Consider the following 21,767-nt stretch of genomic DNA (forward strand, 5'->3'; position numbering starts at 1 on the left):
CTACACTGAAATATCTCTGCCTAGATTAAAGTTCTGCAGAGTTTGCAGCTCCATTGCTAAGCTCCTCAACTTGCGTCTATGTTGGAAATCTCATGATTATTTGAATTCTTCATTTGTTACTAAGACCCTGGGCAGGGACAAGGACTCCCCGGTACAGGCACAGCTACGCATGTGCTGTGCTGGTTCAGGCTCCATGGAAAAGCGGGCTAAAGAGGGTGCTGCTGCTAGAAATCACGGAAAGGACAGAGCAGGGCTGGGGGTTGGCAAAGAGACGGGTGACACAGGGTGCCGGCTACGGAGGGATGGGCACCGCAGGAGCAGCAGCTGCCTCGTGCTTCTGAGCTCGGGCCGGCCACCAGCCCTCTGCTGCAGCAGTGATCTCGGTGATTTAAGCGAGAGCGTGTTTTCCTTTCCTTGCGCCTCGAGCTGGGCCTGCTGTCCTGCAGACGCTGAAGCAGGCGTGTGGTCTGAGCGCAGCGCTCTGCCTAGCACCCAGGTTATCTCAGCAGTCTTTCATTTCTTCCACTGCTTACAGCTGATTAGTCTCTAAAAGTTCATGAATGTCATTCCTTTTATCTTTGTTCTCTGTCCCATCTGTACAGTGTCTTGACAAGAGTGCAGCTGAAGGGTCATAAAACTTAAGGAGGATATAACTTGACAATAATTGAGTTACTGAACACCAAGTAAGAACAGTATTGAGCTATTTATATTGTAAGGCTCCAATGCAAAAAACCCCACTTTTCTTTAAACTCAAACAGTCAGCATTTAGTGTAATAATTTCACAAATGTTTGTGGTGATGGCTTTAGCTGTGTCTTGCTCAATATATTATTCATTCTACAAGTGTGTGTTTTCACACCAAGACAGGCATATAAAACCCCCTCGGTAAATGTCATCGGTCCAAAGAAAGAAAGGGGAAAACTCCCTCCCTTTGAACTTTCAAATTCGTAGAGTGGATAAAGCCTGGTCACAAGGGAGAAGGAGAAAGGGAAATTCTGGGGGACTTTCCTAGGAAGCAGAAGGGAAACTATTCCGGGCTCAAGAGACTGTTTTGAACTGATGGGATAGTCAATAAAATGTCTTTATTACTTTTGCTCAATGCCTCATCTAGGAGGAAATATAACACACTAACGCCAGAGAATTTCCATTCTCCAAAACTACTTTCTAGCTCAGTACTGAGAAAGCAAGGAAAATCCTGACTTGCAGATGCCTATTTTTGCTGGCAGCTGTTGCCAGGAACAGACACAAGGACTACCGGTTGCTTTTCTGGATTGTGACTCCTCTCTCCTCTTAGCTATTTTTAATTTGTATATTGTAGAAACCAGTTTTTTTCAGGACAAGATGATGTTGTTAGTGACGCACATACACAATTCCACAAAGATACAATGGTCAGTTTATTTTTTCTGTCAGATCTGTTACTAGACAATACACCTCCTCCCTGACTTGTAACCCTACAGTAGGTTGGATACATATTTCCTGACAGGTTCAGAAAATATTTATTATTGTCCTGTAGGAAGGTGTTAAGTATTCATCAACGAAGTGGTGAGCTTCACAGGTAAATGAGGCTAATTAGCAGCCAATGCTGTTGTAGTTGCTGCATTGGACATGGAAACACTGGGAATGGTGGGTCTGAAAATGGAAGCTCAGGATGCCAGGTGAGAGGAGAAAAAGAAAGTGAGGTTAAACAAGGTTTGTGTAACGTGTCTTGGCTCTTCTCCAGAGAATGATGTTAACTTGTGACTGAACTGACCGAGCTGGGCACCTCGCTGAGGGTTTGTACACCTAGAAGACAAACTCTACAGCAATGGCTCCTCTGAGCGAGAGGAACCATATGAATCACATCCTGAGTTTTTCTACTAAGCTGTAAAATGCAGTTGTTTGAACATGCTTATAAGCAACTGTTCATCATAAAGGCTTTATAGCCCTGGAACAAATCCTGGGGTCAATCAGTGGTATTAATTAACTCACTGGTATCAGAGCTACTGAACCGAAAGGAGCTAGTCTCTCCCTGAGCTGGTCTCTCTAGGAGTATTGCTCTGTTAAAGCAAAAGTGAAGGCATCTGGGGTTTATTTGTGGTTTGTTTTCTCTTAATTGTTTGAAACAGACCTGCAGCTGCAGTTTGTGAGAACTTTTTGATGAGGGAGGAACTGTTTCTATGATAACTTTCCCCAAGAGTAATTCAAAGCATGTACCCAGTACCACCTGTGTCCTAACAAAGTATCTCTGATATTCCTGCATTTTCTGGTGACACCTTTTCTTATGCAAGGACAAACAGGTAAGTGCAGTGAATGTAAATGAGTAAGGAAAGAAAGAGCTATTCCCTTCTCCAGGAGCCCGTCTTGGCCTTCTCCATAGTTACCCAGTGAAAAGCACAAAGTACTCATGGAATACTTTGTACAAGTAAAAAGATTAAGTCCTAGTGGTTCAAGGATTCTTGAACCAGTGACAAAAATAAGGCTGATGGTTGCCAGATGCTGCAGGCTTAAACCTGCCCCCCTCCTCCCAATGGAATTTCCTTCCCAACCCCTGCTTTTTGAAAATATTGACAAAGCTGGAGCCTACACAGTCTTTTAAACCTAGCTGCTCTAGTATCAGATCAGAAAGTTTCTAGTTGTATAGCTGTGTTACAAGCACAAGAATGTTAATGTCCAATTAACTTCTGTTCATCAGAGATGGATGCAAATAGGGGCCCCTAAAAGTGCCTATAAGCACTTCATGCTTGTTTCACTAAGCTATAAATAATTGTTCCAAGCAGAGAACAGTCACACATAGAGTTACTGGGATATACATACAATATACAACAGAGTTGTGTTGGGATGCCCAAGTTATTTTGCTCAGGTGGTAGAGAACTGCAGACTATTGGCTTGATAGCTGAGGTAAGATGTATTTATTGTCTGAAGGAAATATCTTGAACAATCAATTTGTGTGTAGGAAAAAGAAAAGTGGGGATCGTAAACACTTCCTGCAGGCCCTCTACTCTGGAATCTTTCTCAATTTTCTTAGCACTTTCAGATTTTGTTGTTAATGCTTGGTTCAGATCTAGTTCAGCCAAATCTTTTCACAATCTGAAGCGCCTATCTCAAGCATTGTAATCACTATCAGACCTTTATCTCATTCTTGTCCCACCAGCAAAAGTGCTTTTTCTGTTATCAGTGCAATAATACTACTTGTTTGTTTTTAGCCCCAATTGTAATCATGACCACATAGGGAGGTGCTGGTTTCTTTTCAAAGTAACAAGCTTGGGGTTTGGAAGCAAAGAAAGCAAGTTCTTTCTTTCAGACCACTCTGAAAGACCACTTGTGTTTGCTTTCTGTAGATGTGTTTCTATTCAGAACCATGGCACAAGACGTGGCCTCCTCCCCCTTACCCTTTTCTGACAACAGTACCCTATTCTTTCTACAGCCGTGTGTGTGTGTGCGTGTACAATTAATTCTCACGTGTTGCCTGCTTTCTCCTTTAGGTACACATGGGGAACCTACTGCAAGTTGTTTCATTATCATTAACTGTGCGTGTGTCTTGTTGGCTGGAGGTGTGTGTTTGTTTTCCTTTTTCTGTGGTGGTTCAGTGTCTTGACTTTCCTGTTGGAAACTGTAGGACCTCAACAAGTACTTCTGAATGATTTTTAGGTGAGGGCTGTACTTGACTAAAGTGCTGCTCTTCTAGAACTGGAAGATGACTCTCAGCTCTGGGGTGTGTTTGTTTGGGGTTTTTTTGGTGCTGTGTTTTGGGTCTTTTTTTTTTTTTATATTAAAAAAAAAAAAGTCCCAATTGCCTCCTCCCATTCCTTCTTTCCCCCTTCCCCCAGTGGGCTACATTGCAGAAGGGTCTTTTCCCCTGGAAGAAAGCAATGGAACAGTGTAAAGTGGAAGCCACAATTTCTTGTGCTGTCACATTTCTTACTGCAGTGTCTTTTCTGTGACTTCATTTTCCTATTGCAAATCCACACTGGCAGACTTAAAAGCCCTCATCTCCACAGGGTACAATTTCTCTATTCTTTTTTCCCCACTTTTTTTCCTTTAATATTCTGTTCCATGGGTTGTCTGGCTGCTGGCTTATGCACTAACATGTTTTGAACTCATAATGGGTTAGACTTCATGCACTTCTCAACAGTGACTCTATCAGCTCTATCACTGCTGAGGCAGTGAGAAAACAAGCTTAAGTTTTTGGACCCAAACTCTTTTGGATCCAATTTCTGTTCTGAAGCAATAACTTCTGGTGTGCTTTGGAGCAGTGATGTTGCCTCAGACAAACTTGAAGCTGTTAGAGGCAAAAGCTAGCAAAAACCACTGTCCCAAGCCTAGGAAAATCTGGAGAAACCACTTCTCAATTGTTGGGCCAGACCACATGGTTCCTCTTCTCCCCTGTAGCACAGAGGTGACTGTAGTGTCAGAGATGGTGGTGTGATTTAGCCATGCAATGCAGTGATGGAGTTGAGGCAATGCAATGGGATGAAACTCCAGGAGCATATGAGATGTAGCTAAGAATGACCTGGGCTAGTCTGCAATGGCAACCCAGTGCTAGGAAAGGCCTGAGGTGGAGTTATAGGAGGTGATTCTGAAAAACAGGTACACTTAACTTACATACCCTTCTCTCCTCTGATCCTTAAAGTTAGCAAATGCTAATTGCTATTATGACTTGGGCAATGTTTGTGTCCCTGCTCTGGCTTTGCTCCTGATTAGCTCCTGTAGGCAGTGAAACTTTACTTTGTGCAGGACTACATGAATTGTGGATGCTGGGGGAGTACAAGCACAGCAATGTAAGCCTGGCCAGTATCTGAGATACCCATGCTGTCCCTCAAGAGTGTTTCCTGTTGCTGCTGCTGGAGATGAAGGACTAGATTAGATGTGTATGATCCAGTGGGCAAGAGCTGCAGAGTGGAACTCCTCAGGTTTGTTTTAAATGTAAGGAAAGAAATAACTAGGACAAAGACTAGGAAGTCCAACTAATGTTACTACAACAGCAATACAGGTGGTGTTACAAAGGATGCCTGAGGAACAGAGACTTACTAGCAGTGAAGTTGGAAATGCTTTGTGTTGGATATTGTATTCTCTAGTAGAATGGCTGCGTCAAGGGAAGACTAACTGTTGTTGCATAACTGCTGGAAGAAAACTGCACAAAAGATGTCTCCTGCTGTTAATGCTTTTGCTCTCTAACACAAATTCTCCGGACTCTTACAAGAACTGACTTCACAGGGCTGTCTTGGTTTTGTCTTTTCTCTTGCCTTGAGAACAGTGCTAACAGAATCCCCTCTGGGTTTGTGTTTTTGTTGGGTTTTTTGCTTGGTTTTGAAAGATTTGTCAAAGGGCTACAAGGGATGTTGGGGAGAAGAGGGAGAAATTAGGCAGATGCTTTGCTTGATCACACAAGCCTTACTTTTCTCAAGACAACAGGCTGTGAACTGTTAATTGCATCTTCATACAATTGGCTGATACTGATCCTTCTGGATTGTGAGATAACAGAAGAGATAAGTCATTCTTTGAACTTGACAACCCAATATGCAAATTGATGATAGCTCCCAAGGACTATCTGGGGGAAATAAGTCCCCAAAGCTGCTTGTTTTCAAGTGGTTTTTAGTTTGCTTTTCTAAGGTGATATAGTTCAGTGATAATGGAGCTCTGATAGTGAATTGTCTCACTTCCTCAGAGGGAGCTTACTTCAGTTGTAGCCGTGTAACCCTTTCACCAGTTACTATATGAGAAAGCATACGACTTGTCACTTGAAAGTAGGGCATAGCCAAAAATAAGCTGGAGAATTAATATCTGAAAGGAATCAGATGGCATCAAGCTTATGAATGCTAACCAGATGTCTTGTGTTGTAATAGCATCTGATGGTCACTTGGTAGTGGACAATAGTGACGTGCTGAGAGTTGTGATGAAGGTCACTTTAGATATGGCCCTGGGCCCAGACAAAGTACCTCAGCAACCATTCACTGGGTCAACTTTGTACAACTCTGCTATAAAAGCAACTTGCTGCCTAGCTAGGCAGGTTACACCCATCCTACGAGAGCAGTGCATGGGTAGTTGCTGTCATCTCTTTTTCTGTAATCGAGTCCACCAAACTTAACTTTTCTCAGTGTCAGGGATGCTGAACAGAACTCTTACATGTTTACGCTGTTTTAAGCGTGTCAGTAAGTAATGACTTGAAAAGAAAGAGGAGCAGCTCGTGCAAAACCACAAGATTTCATGCTGTGAAAGATCAGCCTGACATCTCTGTGGTTCTACACTTTCAATACAGGAAACCCCCTGTGAAAATTTAGGTAAACTTAGTTTTACAGTGTATTTTCAACTAGGTCCAAACTGGAAGTTGAGGGTGTGAAATGCACATCCCAAATAAGGCTTGCAAATTCAGCAGTGCGTTTCACTGACCTACAGCTTGGTCTCTAGGTCTTACCTGTCCCCATTGAGGAGGTAAGCTTTGTGAGTAGATTAGATTATCAGCCTCAGGAATGATAGGTACAGTCAAACATCTTTGCAATCAATGAGCTGATCTAAAGCAAAAATCACCTAAAACTTTGTATGGCTTTAGTCCTGTATGATGGGGCTCTGCAGAGAAGACTGAGAGGGGATCTCATCAGTACTTATAAATATCTACAGGGCAGGTGTCAAGAGGATGGGGCCAGACTTTTTTCAGTGGTGCCCAGCGGCAGGACAAGGGGCAATGGGCAGAAACTGGACCACAGGAGGTTCCATCTGAATATGAGGAAAAACTACTTCACTGTGAGGGTGACCGAGCACTGGGACAGGCTGCCCAGAGATGCTGTGGAGTCTCCTTCTCTGGAGATATTCAAAACCCTCCCGGGCGCCATCCTGTGCAACCTGCTCTAGGTGATCCTGCTTTAGCAGGGGGGTTGGACTAGATGATCTCCAGAGGTCCCTTCCAACCCCCACCAATCTGTGATTCTGTGTCAAACAGCAGCCTCCTTCAGGCACAGGGGGCAGCTGCCTAGGGCACTGGTCTGCAAGGAGCAGCTAGAGTCTGAGGAACACAGCAGCCACCAAGGTAGAAGGATTGGCAGCTGCTGTTTGGGGAGAGAGTGGTACAAGATGGAGGCAATCTTACTTTACCCCTTCCCATATCTTCCTCCTCCCCTGTGCTCTGTAGTGGCAGGGGTGACTGAGCCCTTTCCTTTCCAAAACAGCAACATTTAGCTTCACTAGTGTTGCTGAGAAGTCTTGACAGTGCTTTAGCTGAAACACCCCTTGTGTGATATCCCCCTTGAATGCCAGCTTTTTCCCTTCCATTGTCTAACACCCTGTGAAATGCCTTCTGATGGCATCTCGCATCAAGGTGTTTTTTCCCTAGGATGATCCAGGCCCATTAGCTCCTTCTGCAAGGGCTGAACAGGCTGCAGCTCCACTGGTGGTGATCTAGTAGATCTGGGTAGCCAGAGGAGCTGGTTCAGTCTCCACAGTGCCATAACAAAGATACAAGCTCTTCTGCACAGTAGCAGGTGTCTGTGGCATGTCAGGTTTGGGACCCTTCAGGCTCTTGGCTGGATGCATCACCTAGGTAACTGTTCTTTGGAAATCCAGGAATTATACGGGTTGGAGCATTACAGTGATTAGGTCTGTGCTGCTGATTTTGGAAATGCTGTTAAGTATGTGTGCTGTACAGCAGCAAACTGCTAGGTGGGCACATGAAGTGCTTTGGAGTATAAAGGGCACAAAGATGTGCCATGTTGTTCCAGCAATATCAAAAATCAAGATGTGTGTGAGTGGAAATATCTGCTGATATCCCCTCACAACTCTGCATCCTTGAATATCTTCTCCAAGGCTGTCAAAGAACCAATATAATTTGGGAGGCCACCTCTCTGGCACCTTGTAGTGGATATTTTGTTAGGATTGAAGGGTTGTCCAGTCTTGCACATCTCAAACTACTTATGAGTGCTTTTCTGATACAGTCAAACTCTCGTAAAACACACTATTATTTGATGCACAGCTGTTACTGCTAGAGTAAAAGATTGATTTTCTGCTTTGCCATCAGATTCTAGGGAAGTAGACACTTCTAGGGAGCTATTTAACAAAGCTATAGTCAGGAGGATTTTTGTCACTGCAATATGCCATTTGCTCTTAGTCTTTGCAGATGTAGCAATTGAGCGAGTCTTCCTACTGTTGCTGGGAAGAGATGTGCTCCCTGGGCCGCCCCTGTTTCCCATAGCTAGGCTGCCTGAATCCATGTCCTCTCTTGCCACTAATACTTTAAGAAAACCCATCTTCTGGAGATGTCCAAAGCCTGAGTTCTGAGTGTTTGTGGTAATGTATGACAAGACTTGAGGCCTCAGAAATGACTAAGCTTGGAGTCAAAACTATACGGAAACTTTGCTTTGGAAAGACAGGATTCCTTCTCCCATTTGTATTTGCTTACTAGTAAAAAGATCAGATGCATTCAACAAGAACTTAAGTTGATTGGTCTTTTTGATGATGGAAATGTGGGGATTACCTACTGCTTACCCAAACTGCATTTTTTAATTTCATTTGGGGAAGTGGGGAGAAGTGTTTAACAGGACTTGCTGTGCAACCTACTGCATGCCTAACTCTTGCAGGAAAAGGGATGTGATGTCCTCAGATAGGAAAGAACAAAGTACTAATTGATTAGATATGGCATTGTACTTTGTTTACTGGCTGCTGCCAAACATCTTGAGGACTTATTATAATGCAGGCAGACCAAATATTTTGTTTGTATCTTTAGAGCACTATTAAATGCCATTAAACATTATGGCTGCCTTTTTTGTAGACACAAATGTCTGTTATTTGTGAGAATGTGTAATGGAACAACTTTTTTTTTTTCCTCCCCTTGCTGACACATCTGTGGAGAGTTAACTAGCAATTAGGTATGATTGGTACTGTGCTGTGTTGGTTTTGCGTGGCAAGGTTTTGGTAGTGGGGGGGCTACAGGGGTGGCTTCTGTGAGAAGCTGCTAGAAGCTTCCCCTGTGTCTGACAGCCAATGCCAGCCGGCTCCAAGACAGACCCGCCGCTGGCCAAGGCTGAGCCAATCAGCGCTTCTGTGATAACATATTTAAGAAGGAGAAAACCAGTTAGGGAGAGCTTTTGCAGCCGGAGAGAGGAGGGAGAAGATGTAAGAAACTCTGCAGACACCAAGGTCAGTGCAGGAGGAGGGGGAGGAGGTGTTCCAGGTGCCGGAGCAGAGATCCCCCTGCAGCCTGTGGTGAAGACCATGGTGAAGCAGGCTGTCCCTCTGCAGCCCATGGAGGAAGGATGAGGGGGTGTAGAGATTCCCCCTGCAGCCTGTGGAGGATCCCACGCTGGAGCAGGTGGAGACACCTGAAGGAGGCTGTGACCCCATGGGAAGCCCATGCTGGAGCAAGCTCCTGGCAGGACCTGTGGATCCATGGAGAGAGGAGCCCACACCAGAGCAGGTTTGCTGACAGGACTTGTGACCCCGTGGGGGACCCACGCTGGAGCAGTCTGTTCCTGAAGGTCTGCACCCCGTGGAGGAGACTCACGTTGGAGAAGGCCGTGAAGGACTGTCTCCCATGAGAGGGACCCCACGCTGGAGCGGGGGAACAATGACAGGAGTCCTCCCCCTGAGGATGAAGAAGTGGCAGAAACAACATGTGATGAACTGACCACAACCCCCATTCCCAGTCCCCCTGTGCCGCTGAGGGGGGAGGAGGTTGAAGCCAGGAGTGAAGTTGAGCCCAGGAAGATGGGAGGGGTGGGGGGAGGTGTTTTAAGATTTGGTTTTATTTCTCATTCCTCTACTCTGTTTTGCTTAGTAATAAATAAGATGAATTCCCTCTCTAAGTTTGGTCTGTTTTGCTCGTGATGATAATTAGAGAATGATCTCTCCCTGTCCTTATCTTGACCCATAAGGTTTTTTTTTTGTACTTTTTCTCTGCTGTCTAATGAAAGAGGGGAGTGATAGAGTGGCTCTGGTGGGCACCTGGCCCTCAGCCAGGGTCAACCCACCACATGTGCTTTAACTGATAACTCTTAAACAAAGTAGAAGCTTATGGGTTGAACACAAGGGAAGAAATCACTTGTAGAAAACACTCAAACTATGTAAACTTTAAATGGTCTAGTTTTGAAGCACTTCCTCTGAGCACTCATGGAAGTCTTCTCTAGATGTTGATGCTGATCTCATGCGCGCAATTCAAAGCTCTTACATCCCTCTCCTACCACCAGATGGGATTTGTAAGAGCCTTATTAGTTACATATCTTACAATGCCTCAGATTTTTGAGGACCTCAAAGCTAACCTTGGCACTTCTAGGACTGTTTATTTAGAGGACTGAACTAAGAGTGCTATGCGTTGGTCTTTCATAATCCTTCATTCAAGCTGTAAACAGTCATTTGGGAGATGAAGTTGAGGTGGTAGCTGGAGAAGGACAGTGAACTCCTTGGGGCAGCTCTGAAGTGGAACACAGAGGTTTTTAGGAAGTGAAGCAACCCTATTTCTAAGTAGTTGTTTAGGGGAGACAAAACATCTGAGGATTAGTTTTGCAGCCTTGCAGCCCTCAGGCCTTGAAGCCACCTGAGATGAAATGCTTGCCCTGGCCTAAACAGAGTAAATCTTGGGGTGTGTCTGATCTGCACCTTGCTGGTAGAGAGCTGATGACTTGTGTTACCTCAGCTGTGCCCTATTTCTTACAGCTGCTCTGCCCCAAAATCTCCTGCACCATGGGCTGCAAATGCAAGGAGGACTGGAGCTGAAGTAGCACTCCCTGGAGATGACCCTTGACACAAGGACTATTTCTGGGTAGAAGCTTGTTTATGCCTCTCTCAACCCAGAAGAAAAGTAAGGGAAAATAGGAACCAAGACAATAAAATTGAATTTTAATGCTAACTTAGATCCTTTTCTCCCTTCTGAAGTGTGGAACAGATCTATAATTGGGGTGAGGTAGGGACACGCTGCCAACCATGTCAAGCTGGCAGAGTTGCCCTGACTTAGATCAGCTTGTGCATGTCACTTTGTATCTGAATCAAGATGTTCAACTTCAGCTGTGAAAGCAGTATTCAGAAGACACCTGTAAATTAATATAGTGTCTTCATACCATGACCACCATGAAACTTGCAGCTGTGGTGAAGTATTCTAGGGTGAAATTAGTTGTGTGGGGGATGGAAGTTTCCCATGAGGAAAGTCAAAGATCCCCCAGCCAGACCTGCCGTATAACCCTGCTAGCTCTTTAATTAAGTATTTTGCTTTTGGCTTGAGAATATTAAGGCTTCATCCAGACTGTAGTGCAGCCACATCCTGGTGCTATAAAAGGAGTCTGTGCTCAGCAAGGTGCTGCTGCTCAACTTGGCCCTAGCTGTGGGATCAAGTGCTGTTTATGGAGTTAGGTTTCCCCAGAGTATACTTATTGGGTGGATGGCAATGCTCTAGTACAAATGAACACGCTCTTTTCCACTTCGTTCCTCTGTGAGGAGCGAAGAAATGAGGAAGGAGGTAGTAAAATCAGTGTTATGGTATAAGGAATTACATGAGTTTGTCGCACACAAAATGCTGACCCCTGACTCTCTAGCTTGGCACAGCTATTTCCCAGACTGTCTTGTGGAGGAGACCTGTCCAGGGAAACCTTCTAGCCTCAGAGTTTTTTAATTTCTTTTTTTCTCCCTCTCTCTCAGCAGAGAACTTGGAAGATACAAGAGATGCAGCACAACATGGGACCCCAGGGAGCTCTTGTTCCCACCCTCCCAACTGCATGTTCATGGGATCATAGAATGGTTTGGGTTGAAATGGACCTTAAAGATCACTTAGTTCCAACTCCCCTGCCATGGGCAGGGACATCCTCCACTAGACCAGGTTGTTGCAATCTTTCCTGTCAAGAAAGATTCCTTCCTCCTCTCAAACAAAAAGAATCACTCTGTAAAAAGAATATACATTTAGCTATAGGAGACAGTAGAAGCTCTAATAGCTTGTGCTATATAGATCCTAGCACAAGGGGGCCTCAAATTGCTACTGGGTCATGCTCTGCTTTCAAAAATGTCTTGGAAAAATAACTCCAATGCAGTTGCTGCAGGATGTGCAGATGTCTGAGCCAGCTTTAAGCCACCGCTGTGTGTTTTGCTAACAGACGAGCAGTGTGTGGCAGTGCAGGAGCCGGAGCAGGCAGCGGTTAGAGTGCGGTTAGCCTGTGCCAAGCACTGCGCTGCCCCGGGCAGCTGGCTGCAGCACTCCAACTGGCTGTAATTCTGGCAGCTGCAAGGAAAACTTACCTTGCAGCCTGAGTAGTCAGAAGCATTGCTATGGGTGATTGAGGGAGGAGCGCACGGGAGTGAATTAACCATGGAATGGCCCTCGCTGGATATGCGGTAGAGCTGGAAAAGTGGTGACACTCCCTGTTGCCATCTCCTCTCTAGTTTTGCAAATGCTTCTGGGCATCTTTTTTTTCCTCTTTTTTTCCTCTTCCCTTTGGAAGTCCTAAATGTGTATTTCTGGTGGGTAGTGGGGAGGAACATGGCTATTAGGCAAATTCCTCCATCATCACTATTTAAGAGCTATGTCCTCCTTTGGTTAGTAAAGTGCATTTGAGTAAGAGGAAATTGTCACCTTTCAGGATGCAAGAGTTCACAGTGATTGCAAGATAAGTGTATTTTGGCTGCAGTTCAGTGTTTGCACTGTTTGTTTGCAGTAACGGGGAAGAAAAAGACTGTGCCAGCTCGTCCAAAGCTGGGTAGCTGGAACGTGCTGAGCCTGCAGGTGTACACAATAGTCCCTTTGCATACGTGCAAGGATGCAGAAGGCAAAATGCAGCAACTCCCTATTATAGACCCTGTAAATTTACTCTTTAAAAAGAACAACCAAGTTTAAGCTGGGCTGCCTCAGCAGGGGAAATGTAGGGAGTTCTGGATGCTCTTCCCTTTCCTGATGCCAAAATAAAATAATCATCTCTTCAGAAATGATGGCAAGGATCTGCTTGGCTCTACCTCAGATAGCTCTCTAACTCTGGTGACAGCTGCCGTTGGTCTGGCAAGGCTACTGAGAAAGGAGCTGCGAGCAAGTTTGCTTTTACAAAAAAATGGTTTGGCACTTAAGCACATGGCAATGTAGAACATAGGGAAACTCGGATGTTAAGAAATGACATCTGGGAAGCCAGAGGTGAGGACATTATACTTCAAACACTTAGTTGAGAAATACATTTGGACTCTACAATTATCTTTATTCATAAACTGAGGGGGAAAAATCAAGCAAATGGCAGTCTCCTTCATCTCATTGTGCCTAGTCTTTCCAGCAGCATTGCAAGGAAATTGTAAGTGAAATAAAATAATGCAGAAAACTGCACAATAATATATGCACAAGGAAGGTTGAGAGGAAAATACCTGCATGCAAAACAAAGTTGTAAAAATAATTTTAAAAATAAAATAAAACCAGTATTCTCTGGATTAATAATTTGCCTGTTTTCTCCCTCCTCTTCACTCTTCATTAAAGTTGCTCTTTTCAATTACACCAAGCAAAAGCAAAATTACACCAGTGCTTTTTGTTTATAGAACAGAAGTGAAGCTTTGGTAAACTGGAGTAACCAAAACTAAAAGACTTGAAATGAGTCCTTGCAAATGACACTACGTCCTGTGGTTTCATGCATTGCAGGTGCTCTCTTTTGGGATGCTGCTGAGTGCTTTTACTGTTGTGCTGCGTTAATGCCCACTTTGCTCAGCGGGTGGGTTGGGTGCCTGGTGTGATGAATAATTCTGCTTTCTAGTGGTATATTGCTGTATGGATACTGTAGTCATAGGGTTTTAGTGTTAGCTCTTGATGCCTTTGTAGGTGTGTGCAAATGGCATTTTACTCCTCTTGAAGCCTTGCTTATGCATTGTCCTGTCTGCTAACAAAGCAAATCTCATGCTGAAAGGGTGTAGTTGAGCCACCTTCACTTACCCTAAGAGTAAAGGGTTCAGAGGGTGTGGTAAAGCAAATCATACACAGGCAACGTTTGCTGGAGTTTATGCACAAAGCTTAGCAAGGCAGGAGGCTAACAACATGGGTTCAAGGGCTTCCCTCCCGCACACACTTGCAAGGAGGTGGATGCTCCGAGACAGTGGCTGAACTGAAGCAGCATCTGTTGCCAAAGGTGCTGTTATGTTGTAACTACAAAAGCTGTGGTGGGTTGAGCTGTTCTGCTGTGCACGAGGGAATTTTCTTCCTGTGGCTGCTTTAAAAGCAAAACTAAAAAGTGGTAACCCACAGATGGGGGATTAAAGAGAAGTATGGCTTTAAGACAGTGGGGTCTGGGATGTTAGGAAATCTTAACTGAACTTTGAGTGTGGTCACATCCCTTGTAGGAAGTTGCATAATTTAACATGCACAAAGTCAAAGCATGTCTTCCATGCCTGGAAACTGTCTAGTTTGGAGTCCTTGAGCTAGCTACGTATTTATTGTTCTTAAACCGTTGTGCTGGGGAGGCAGAGTTGTTCTGAGCAATCTGCATTCCTAGGGGCTGATAGGCATATGGAGACCTCTGCAGTTTAGGACTTGTATATATTCTAGTCCTTCCAAAATAGATTCTATTTTCTCCAATTGGTGATTTTTTTTTTCTTTTTTAACTTTCTTTACCCCCTTTTCCCTTACTTAGCAGGCATCTTGAAACAAATAATGACTAAGGGCTGCATACTTTCTTCCTTCAGTCTTATTGGGCACCTCCTTGAAGACATTGTCCTAGTACCAGCAATTTATTTTATTCTCATTCAGACTACTTTAGCAACTAGCATAGGGATGGACTAGTAGAAAAATCTGGTAGTTGGAGTCACAGTGTAGAAAAAAGAAAACACAGAGACAACAGAGGGGAAAATCAGCTGAGAGAACAACCAAATCTGGAATTAGCTACAGCCATAAAATGCAGATTCCTTTTAGTGATGCTGAAGGTGGCTGTAGTTTTATTTGTTCAGTACTCTATGTGAGCAGGAAGGAAAAGGAAAACTTAAAGAAAAATACCCAAACAAACCCAAAAACCCCACCATCAAACTCAACCTCTCCTTTCTGCCCCCCCCAGCAGTAAGCCCAGTTAAAATCCCAAGCCAGTGTGAATTCTGGTACACCTCTGCTATCCGCCACAGGTGGAGTGGATGCCTCGGGCCGGGGCTGAGCAGCCGAGGGTGCCCACGCAGCCCCGTGCCACGCTGTCTGAGCTCCTCTCAGGAGCAGCAGAGCCCTGTGACAGCGGTGGGGAGATGCAATTAGTAACTCCCCATCAGCACGGGGAATTCATGCCAGTGCAAGGGTGCACAGAGGCAGTGGTGCTTCTCCAGACCCTGTTAGCAGAGGCGCCTTTGCACCATGCCTTGCTGTGCGGTTAAGATGTGCCTGAAGGTGCTGAGGTACTGTTTTAAGGACTTACAGGTAGATGTGAACTGAAATCAATGACTGGAAGTCTCTGAGGCTCAGGCTGCTTAGAAAAATCTGACTGCAGGTGTACCTGCAATGTATATACATCCCCGCATGCCTCTGAAACCTGTAAGTGTTCAGTGAGATATTTCACCAAGTATATATTCATTCAGTACGTGTGCGTACTTATATTTAATGGACTATGGCAGAAACATATCTCACTGTTCAGAGGCTTTTTTACTCCCCTCTCCTCCTTCCTCTCACCTGTTGAAACAAAGCTCTGTCCATTGGCATGTGTCTGCATGGACTGGACTGCGACCTTCTGTGTATGTTTAGGAATGTTGAACTTCCCTAGGGGGGTGGTTGGCTCTATAGGCTTCTCATCCTGAGTGGGAGGGAAGACTGTAACACAGTTCAGAAAAGGAATGTAACTGGGGGTGTGAGAGACAGAAATCAGCTCAACTTTTTCAAAGGATTCTTAAATACTAATCACAAAAGTATAGAATGGGGTGGAAGGGACCTTAAAGATCGTCTAGTTCCAAGCCCCCTGCCATGGGCAGGGACACCCTCCACTAGACCAGGTTGCCCAAAGCCCCATCCAACCTGGCCTTGAACACTTCCAGGGATGGGGCATCCACAGCTTCTCTGGGCAAGTTCCAGTGCCTCACCAGCCTCATCATAAAGAATATCTTTCTTATGTCCAATCTAAATCTACCCTTTTTCAGTTTAAAACCATTGCCCCTTGTCCTGTCACTACAGGTCCTGGTAAAATGTCTCTTTCCATCTTTCTTGTAAGTCCCCTTTAACCACCCTCAGTAAAAGAAGAACATGGAGCTGTTGGAGCGAGTCCAGAGGAGGCCATGAAGCTGATCAGAGGGCTGGAGCACCTCTCCTGTGAGGACAGGCTGAGAGAGTTGGGTTTGTTCAGCCTGGAGAAAAGGAGACTCCAGGGAGATCTAATCGTGGCTTTCCAGTACCTGAAGGGGCCTACAAGAAAGATGGTGAGGGACTGTGTACAAGGGCTGGGAGTGATAGGACACTATCAGGTAATGGCCTTAAGCTGAAGGAGGGTAGGTTCAGATTAGATACAAGGAAGAAATTCTACACTGTGAGGGTGGTGAGGCACTGGAACAGGTTGCCCAGAGAAGCTGTGGATGCCCCATCCCTGGAAGTGTTTAAGACCAGGTTGGATGAGGCTTTGGGCAACCTGGTCTAGTGGAGGGTGTCCCTGCCCATGGCAGGGGGCTTGGAACTAGATGATCTTTGAGGTCCCTTCCAACCCAAACCATTCTATGATTGGAAGGCCACAATAAGATCTCTCTGGACCCTTCTCCAGGCTGAACAACACCACCTCTCTCAGCCTTTCTTCAGAGAAGAGGTGCTCCACCCCACTGGCCATTTTTGTGGACCTCCTCTGGACCTGCTTTAAAAAGTCCATGTCTCTCTTGTGCTAGCCGTAGGCTATAGATGCTATCTACAATGATAAGGTGGGAAAAAGCCAACAACCCCCCTAAAGAGTTGGCTGCACTGTTGTCTGTGGTTGCATGCTTTTTTTTAAAATAATATATAGTTTTGTTTTCTTTTCAAGAGTAAAATGTTCTTTCAGCCGCCTCCTCCCCTACCCCCTGGGATGGCTCCTTTGGCAGACAAAATGTCAAGAAATGGTGACTTCCACCAAAAGATCAGTCTCTTGAATGTAGTATACATCAATGCAATCTTATTTTGGGACTTTCATAATTGGAGACAGCATTTTGGAGACTTTTTTTGTAGTACTCATCTTGGTAAATATTTCAGTGGCCTGGTCTGCATTACAGGAAGAAGGCTTGGAGATAAAAATTTTCTACCACCTCCTCTTCTGTTCTGGAAATAATGATTTAATTTCTCTAGAAGGAAAAATCTGTGCTGAGCTCTGCCTTTGCATTGCTTACACTTGTATTATCAAATTAAACTCAAAATAATAGCAAGCTTTTAGATTTCATGAGAACTGAAATCTATAGCTGTGTGGTTTCACTGCTCATTCAGGATTCAGTTTTAGTCAACTGGTGAAATACTTATGTCAATTTAGTCTTCAAAAAGGCAAAATTGTCTGGTACGAGCTGGCTCTCAAGGGGCCTGAATTCTAAGTTTGCATAGAGGTATGAGAAATTTGGCTTCGTGACATCAGTTGCTTTGTGGTTTTTTTTTTTCTTTTTTTTCCAAGATTACTCTATTCTACCCTCCTCTCTCCCTGCATTACCTTGGTGGGTACAGTTCCTTCTGAAAAAGGGACAAGCCATCAAGAATAAAAATAGATTTTAAATTGGAAAAGCTGTTTTAAATGCCCTGCTGTATGGACTAGTATGTACACCTGTGGTGGTTTTGTTTGTGGGGTTTTTTTTCTATTAATCTAATACAAACCTTCCACGAAAACCCAAAGGCAACACGTTCGCCTGAAACCTACTTGTGCAACAGTATCTCGTTACCTTTTTCAAAGCCCACAACCACTTTCTTTTCACAGAAACCATGGTGACTCACCACTTAGGCAAATCCTCCTATGCAGTTGCTTGCCCTGTTTCATGCACTTGATTTCTTCATCAGCAGCAAGCTGAGACCTGGGGTTTTGTGCAGCGCTGACTTTGTGCATGCGTTGCTCAGTACAACGGGGCTCCTCACCTTCCTCGCACGGGGGGGGTTCAGCTGCTGGCACACGCTGTCAGTTTGTAAACAGTGACCATTCAGAACCTGAAAAGTTACACAGGGTTTCGTTTTTGGTGTGACTAGTGCGCTGAATGTCTTATCTGAGCCTTTTGTCTTACTCAGCTGATGTTTTGAGGCAGTATGTGTGATTTTTAGCCTAGTGTTCATTCTCTGAACTTCACTGCGCTGAAAGTCCCTGTTCGGTTGCTTCTGTCGGTGTGACAGTTTAATGACTAAAGAAAAGCAAAAAAAGATAAAGAGCAGAAATAAAGGCTCACTCAGTAGATTAGTTGGAGATGCCTTTTGGCATCTCGCAATCTGAGCGCACCCCAGCTGGCAGCCAGCGGAGGGGAGTGGAGCTGCAGAACCGAAACATTTTAACTGGGAAACCCCTCAATCTGTATTTTTCCTTTCCAGCAAGCTGTCACTTATGTCAAAGGGGGAAAAAAAACCCAAACAACCCAACACAACAACCAAACCAACACACAAACCAAACAACCAAACTAAACGCAGATTGTTCCTTTTTCATTTTCCCCACATTCACATCATCTGAAGCAATTGTAAAAGACCTTAACTAAAAAGACATAGCCAAGATACGGGAATTTTAGCACTTGCTAGTATAAGATAGAAAACTTGATCTCTTGCTTACTTACCTGTGTGGAATCTCTCAGTATCCTGCCTGAATGTGCTGAAATTCAAACATGCTGCTGCGAGAAGGCTCTGAGCATGAGGAAGCGCTGAAGCAGGGCAGGATGTGGAGCAATGACTCAGATACTGAGGGCTGTGTTTCTTGACTAGCTGAGGAATAAAAGGAATTATCGCTATAGCATGCTCAGCTGACGTAAGGACTTGCTAGCTACCACTTTACCAATAGTAAAAGCTCAGGAACATTCAGTATTTCACCTTTCACCTCTTCCCAAACTTTAGCTGCTTATGATAATGCAACTTTCTGGTATTGCAGTCTTTTCTAAGAGGACTACCTCCCTTTTGTCTGATAAAACATATGTCCCTGTTAAGAAGCGCTTCTTTGCATGAATGTACTCCTTGAAGGTGTTCAGAATAAGGATTTTGGTAATGCTCCTGAAACAACTCTTGCCTCTTAGCTCAAGCTGTTACTCGAGACTTTGCTTGGCTCTTTCCATTAGGAAAAGATGATGATTCAAAAAAAAAAAAAACCAACAACAAAAACATGTCTCTTCTTATGATTAGTGTTAACTGGCATTCATGTATTTAGTGTCCTATACACCTGAACACAGAGGCTACCACTTGTAGTTTGTCAGCACACCTTTCCAAATTCTACATTGTCAAAAACCTTCTGTCTCTCTTCTTTGCTCTGCCGTCAAGCACTGTTGCTTCACTGGCACTCTGCTTTTGATGCACAGGTTCCAAGCAATGTTTAGCCCTTATGTTTTCAGGCAGCCATGGTAGAAGCCTTTCTTGTTCTTCTTGAGAGAGTCCTTGCTTGCATCTTGCTCAGCTGTTGACTTGGATGTGGGTGCCTAGCATGCGCTGATACGTTATTTCATAAAGGAATTAAGTGTTCTTTCTATGGGCATTTGCTAGCATGGCCATCGCTTCACTGAGGTTTTGTCGTACATAGTTGCGCAATTCACCACTTGCACATCAGAAATAGAAAAATATATTAGGTGGGTTCTGGTCAACTAACATCTTTAAGCTACCAGTTTCTGGGTAGTCTCTCCTGCATTGAATTGAATCCTTCTGACATCTCCCTTTGTTTATTTTAAAAAGTGTGTTTGTAGATACCTATAATGCACTGTTATTATACAATTTTTCATTTTATAAGCATGCTATAAAAGGTATACTAATTGATTTTAAATAATCAAGTATTCCAATAAAGTATTCCAAAGACTGTTCTCATTTGTCTCAACTCCTCCTCTACTTGGGTTAAGCAGAGAGTTAGCTACTTAATCATGCTGGATGAATTTAAAAGTTGGTGCGTAATGCTTATATACAAAAAAATTGCTTAAACTTTAGAGTAAGTCTGAATTTTTTAGTATTAAGCCAGATGTTAAATAATTGAAGAAATTCTAGGAAATCATGTTTCATTATGCTAGAAAACAAACAAAGCCTCCATACTATACTTAATGGTTTGAGAAGTAACACTTAATAAATTAGTCAGCTTCGTGGTAGTATTTCAGCAATACACAGTTTCTCACTCAAACGACTCTGTAATGGAGTTGCTCATTCTCTCCTGTGACAATGATGATCCCGAGTATTTCCTGAGGCACTTCACTTTTGGAAAGCTTTGAATGCCTGATGCAACTCACACTAGATGGGTGGTAAGACAGCACAGAGGAAAATACTTCATGCAAGTTATTCTCTGTCTGGCACTGAAGCACAGAAGTGGAAAACTTCCGAGACTAAAATCCTTGATGAAGTACAAACATCTATGGCTGCACTGATGTCATGAGAAAGATGTATTTTTTTTTTTCCCCATGATCTTCTGAAAGCTCATTTCTTGATAGGATACTACTCTGAGAGCTCCTCTTACATCAAAGCAGAAGTATTGTCCAAGTTAACACTACTTTTGGAATCTGACTCTCAGATTCTCCAACAAAAAGTAAAAAAAATAAAATAAAATCACTCCATAACCAAGTTGAAGATTTTGAAGATGTAACCATAATGCTTCATATGCTAATTTCTTCTTTATGTGCATGGAACAGGTGTCTCAAATATTATGGAGCCCAGCCTAAATTTAAACTATCAGCTGAAGTAACTTTTCAGTGTGTCCAGTGATTTGAACAGCCTTTTTCAGTATATGCACTTTAAAGTGTTATGTCACTAAATATTCTGCATTGTTCTTGGGTTTGGTCTTTGAAGTGCGTTGGCATGGTGATTAAGTACCGTCTAGCAAAAAAAATAATCATGAGAATAGAAAGGCTGCAATACTCTAGCTTTGTACCTAGGTCCCTTCCGTTCTTTTCTCATCTTATTGCTGTCCTCCCATCTTACAGGAGGAGGTAGTGGATTTGGATTACTAATGCATTCTTCCAAAACTACTTGGTGTACAAAAATACAGGAGTCAGACACATGTCTTCTAATGGTCTGAAATGAAGGTTGTGCAGCTGGAGGGCATGGCCATATGGCTATTACTCAATTTGATTTTCAGTGATAAAGACAAAGAAATCGTGATGATCTGTGGTGACTACTCACCAGGACAAACCACACCAATATGTACAGGGTGTAGGGTGGTGGGGGTTTTTTTGTTTGTTTGGGGTTGTTTTTTTGTTTTCTGAGCTCACTAATTTCTCACATGACAGAAATAAGGTACTGTGACTGCTTGGTGTTCCACTGCGCTACACTGAGTATAGTTAAATATGAAATAAACCAGGGACCTGGCAGCAATGCAGTATTGGCTTATAATTGTTTATCTTGACGTTTTTTTCCTTTCTACCCTTCCTGTTTTTTCAACACAGTCCTGTTAAATTTAGCATGGGTTGACTCACCTGAAGGAGATTGCTGTTGTTATGGCTATACAATTTGTTCGTGTTCTCTCAAAATCCAGCCATAACTTTCCCAGAATCACGAAGTGGCTGAGGTTGGAAGGGACTTCTGGAGGTTATCTGGTCCAACCCCCTTGCTCCAGCAGGGCCACTTGCTTGATGTTCAGACAGAGCCTCCTGTGTTTGTGCCCACTGCCTCTGGTCTGGTCACTGGGCGTCATTGAAAAGAGCCTAGCTCTGTTCTCTTTGCACTCTCCTTTGAGGTATTTATATACATTGAAATCCCACCTGAGCCTTCTCTTCTCCAGGCTGAACAGTCCCAGCTCTCTCAGCCTTTCCTCACAGA

General features: G+C 43.9%; 1 protein-coding gene and 1 long non-coding RNA gene across 6 annotated transcripts in view; one reads left to right on the plus strand and one right to left on the minus strand.

Annotated features, from left to right (window-relative positions):
• Nucleotides 1-18,755, minus strand: part of LOC142604738 (myelin-oligodendrocyte glycoprotein-like) — a 38,850-nt gene extending 20,095 nt beyond the window's left edge. For 2 of the 5 annotated variants that reach the window (XM_075773458.1, XM_075773431.1), the window contains exon 1: nucleotides 18,611-18,755. The gene's annotated coding sequence lies outside the window, so the exon portion shown is untranslated. Of the gene's footprint in view, nucleotides 1-15,545; nucleotides 15,684-17,743; nucleotides 17,818-18,610 lie in introns of those variants that run through there. The other 3 variants (XM_075773440.1, XR_012838584.1, XM_075773448.1) reach the window with 3 other exon arrangements.
• The window catches only part of LOC142604749 (uncharacterized), a 52,739-nt gene continuing 33,754 nt past the window's right edge, over nucleotides 2,783-21,767 (plus strand). Inside the window, exon 1 of the long non-coding RNA XR_012838589.1 lies at nucleotides 2,783-2,875. This is a non-coding gene — a long non-coding RNA (uncharacterized LOC142604749). The remainder of the gene's footprint in view (nucleotides 2,876-21,767) is intronic.

The sequence above is a fragment of the Balearica regulorum genome, chromosome 1 (assembly GCF_011004875.1).
Source record: "Balearica regulorum gibbericeps isolate bBalReg1 chromosome 1, bBalReg1.pri, whole genome shotgun sequence".
Lineage (NCBI taxonomy): Eukaryota > Metazoa > Chordata > Aves > Gruiformes > Gruidae > Balearica > Balearica regulorum.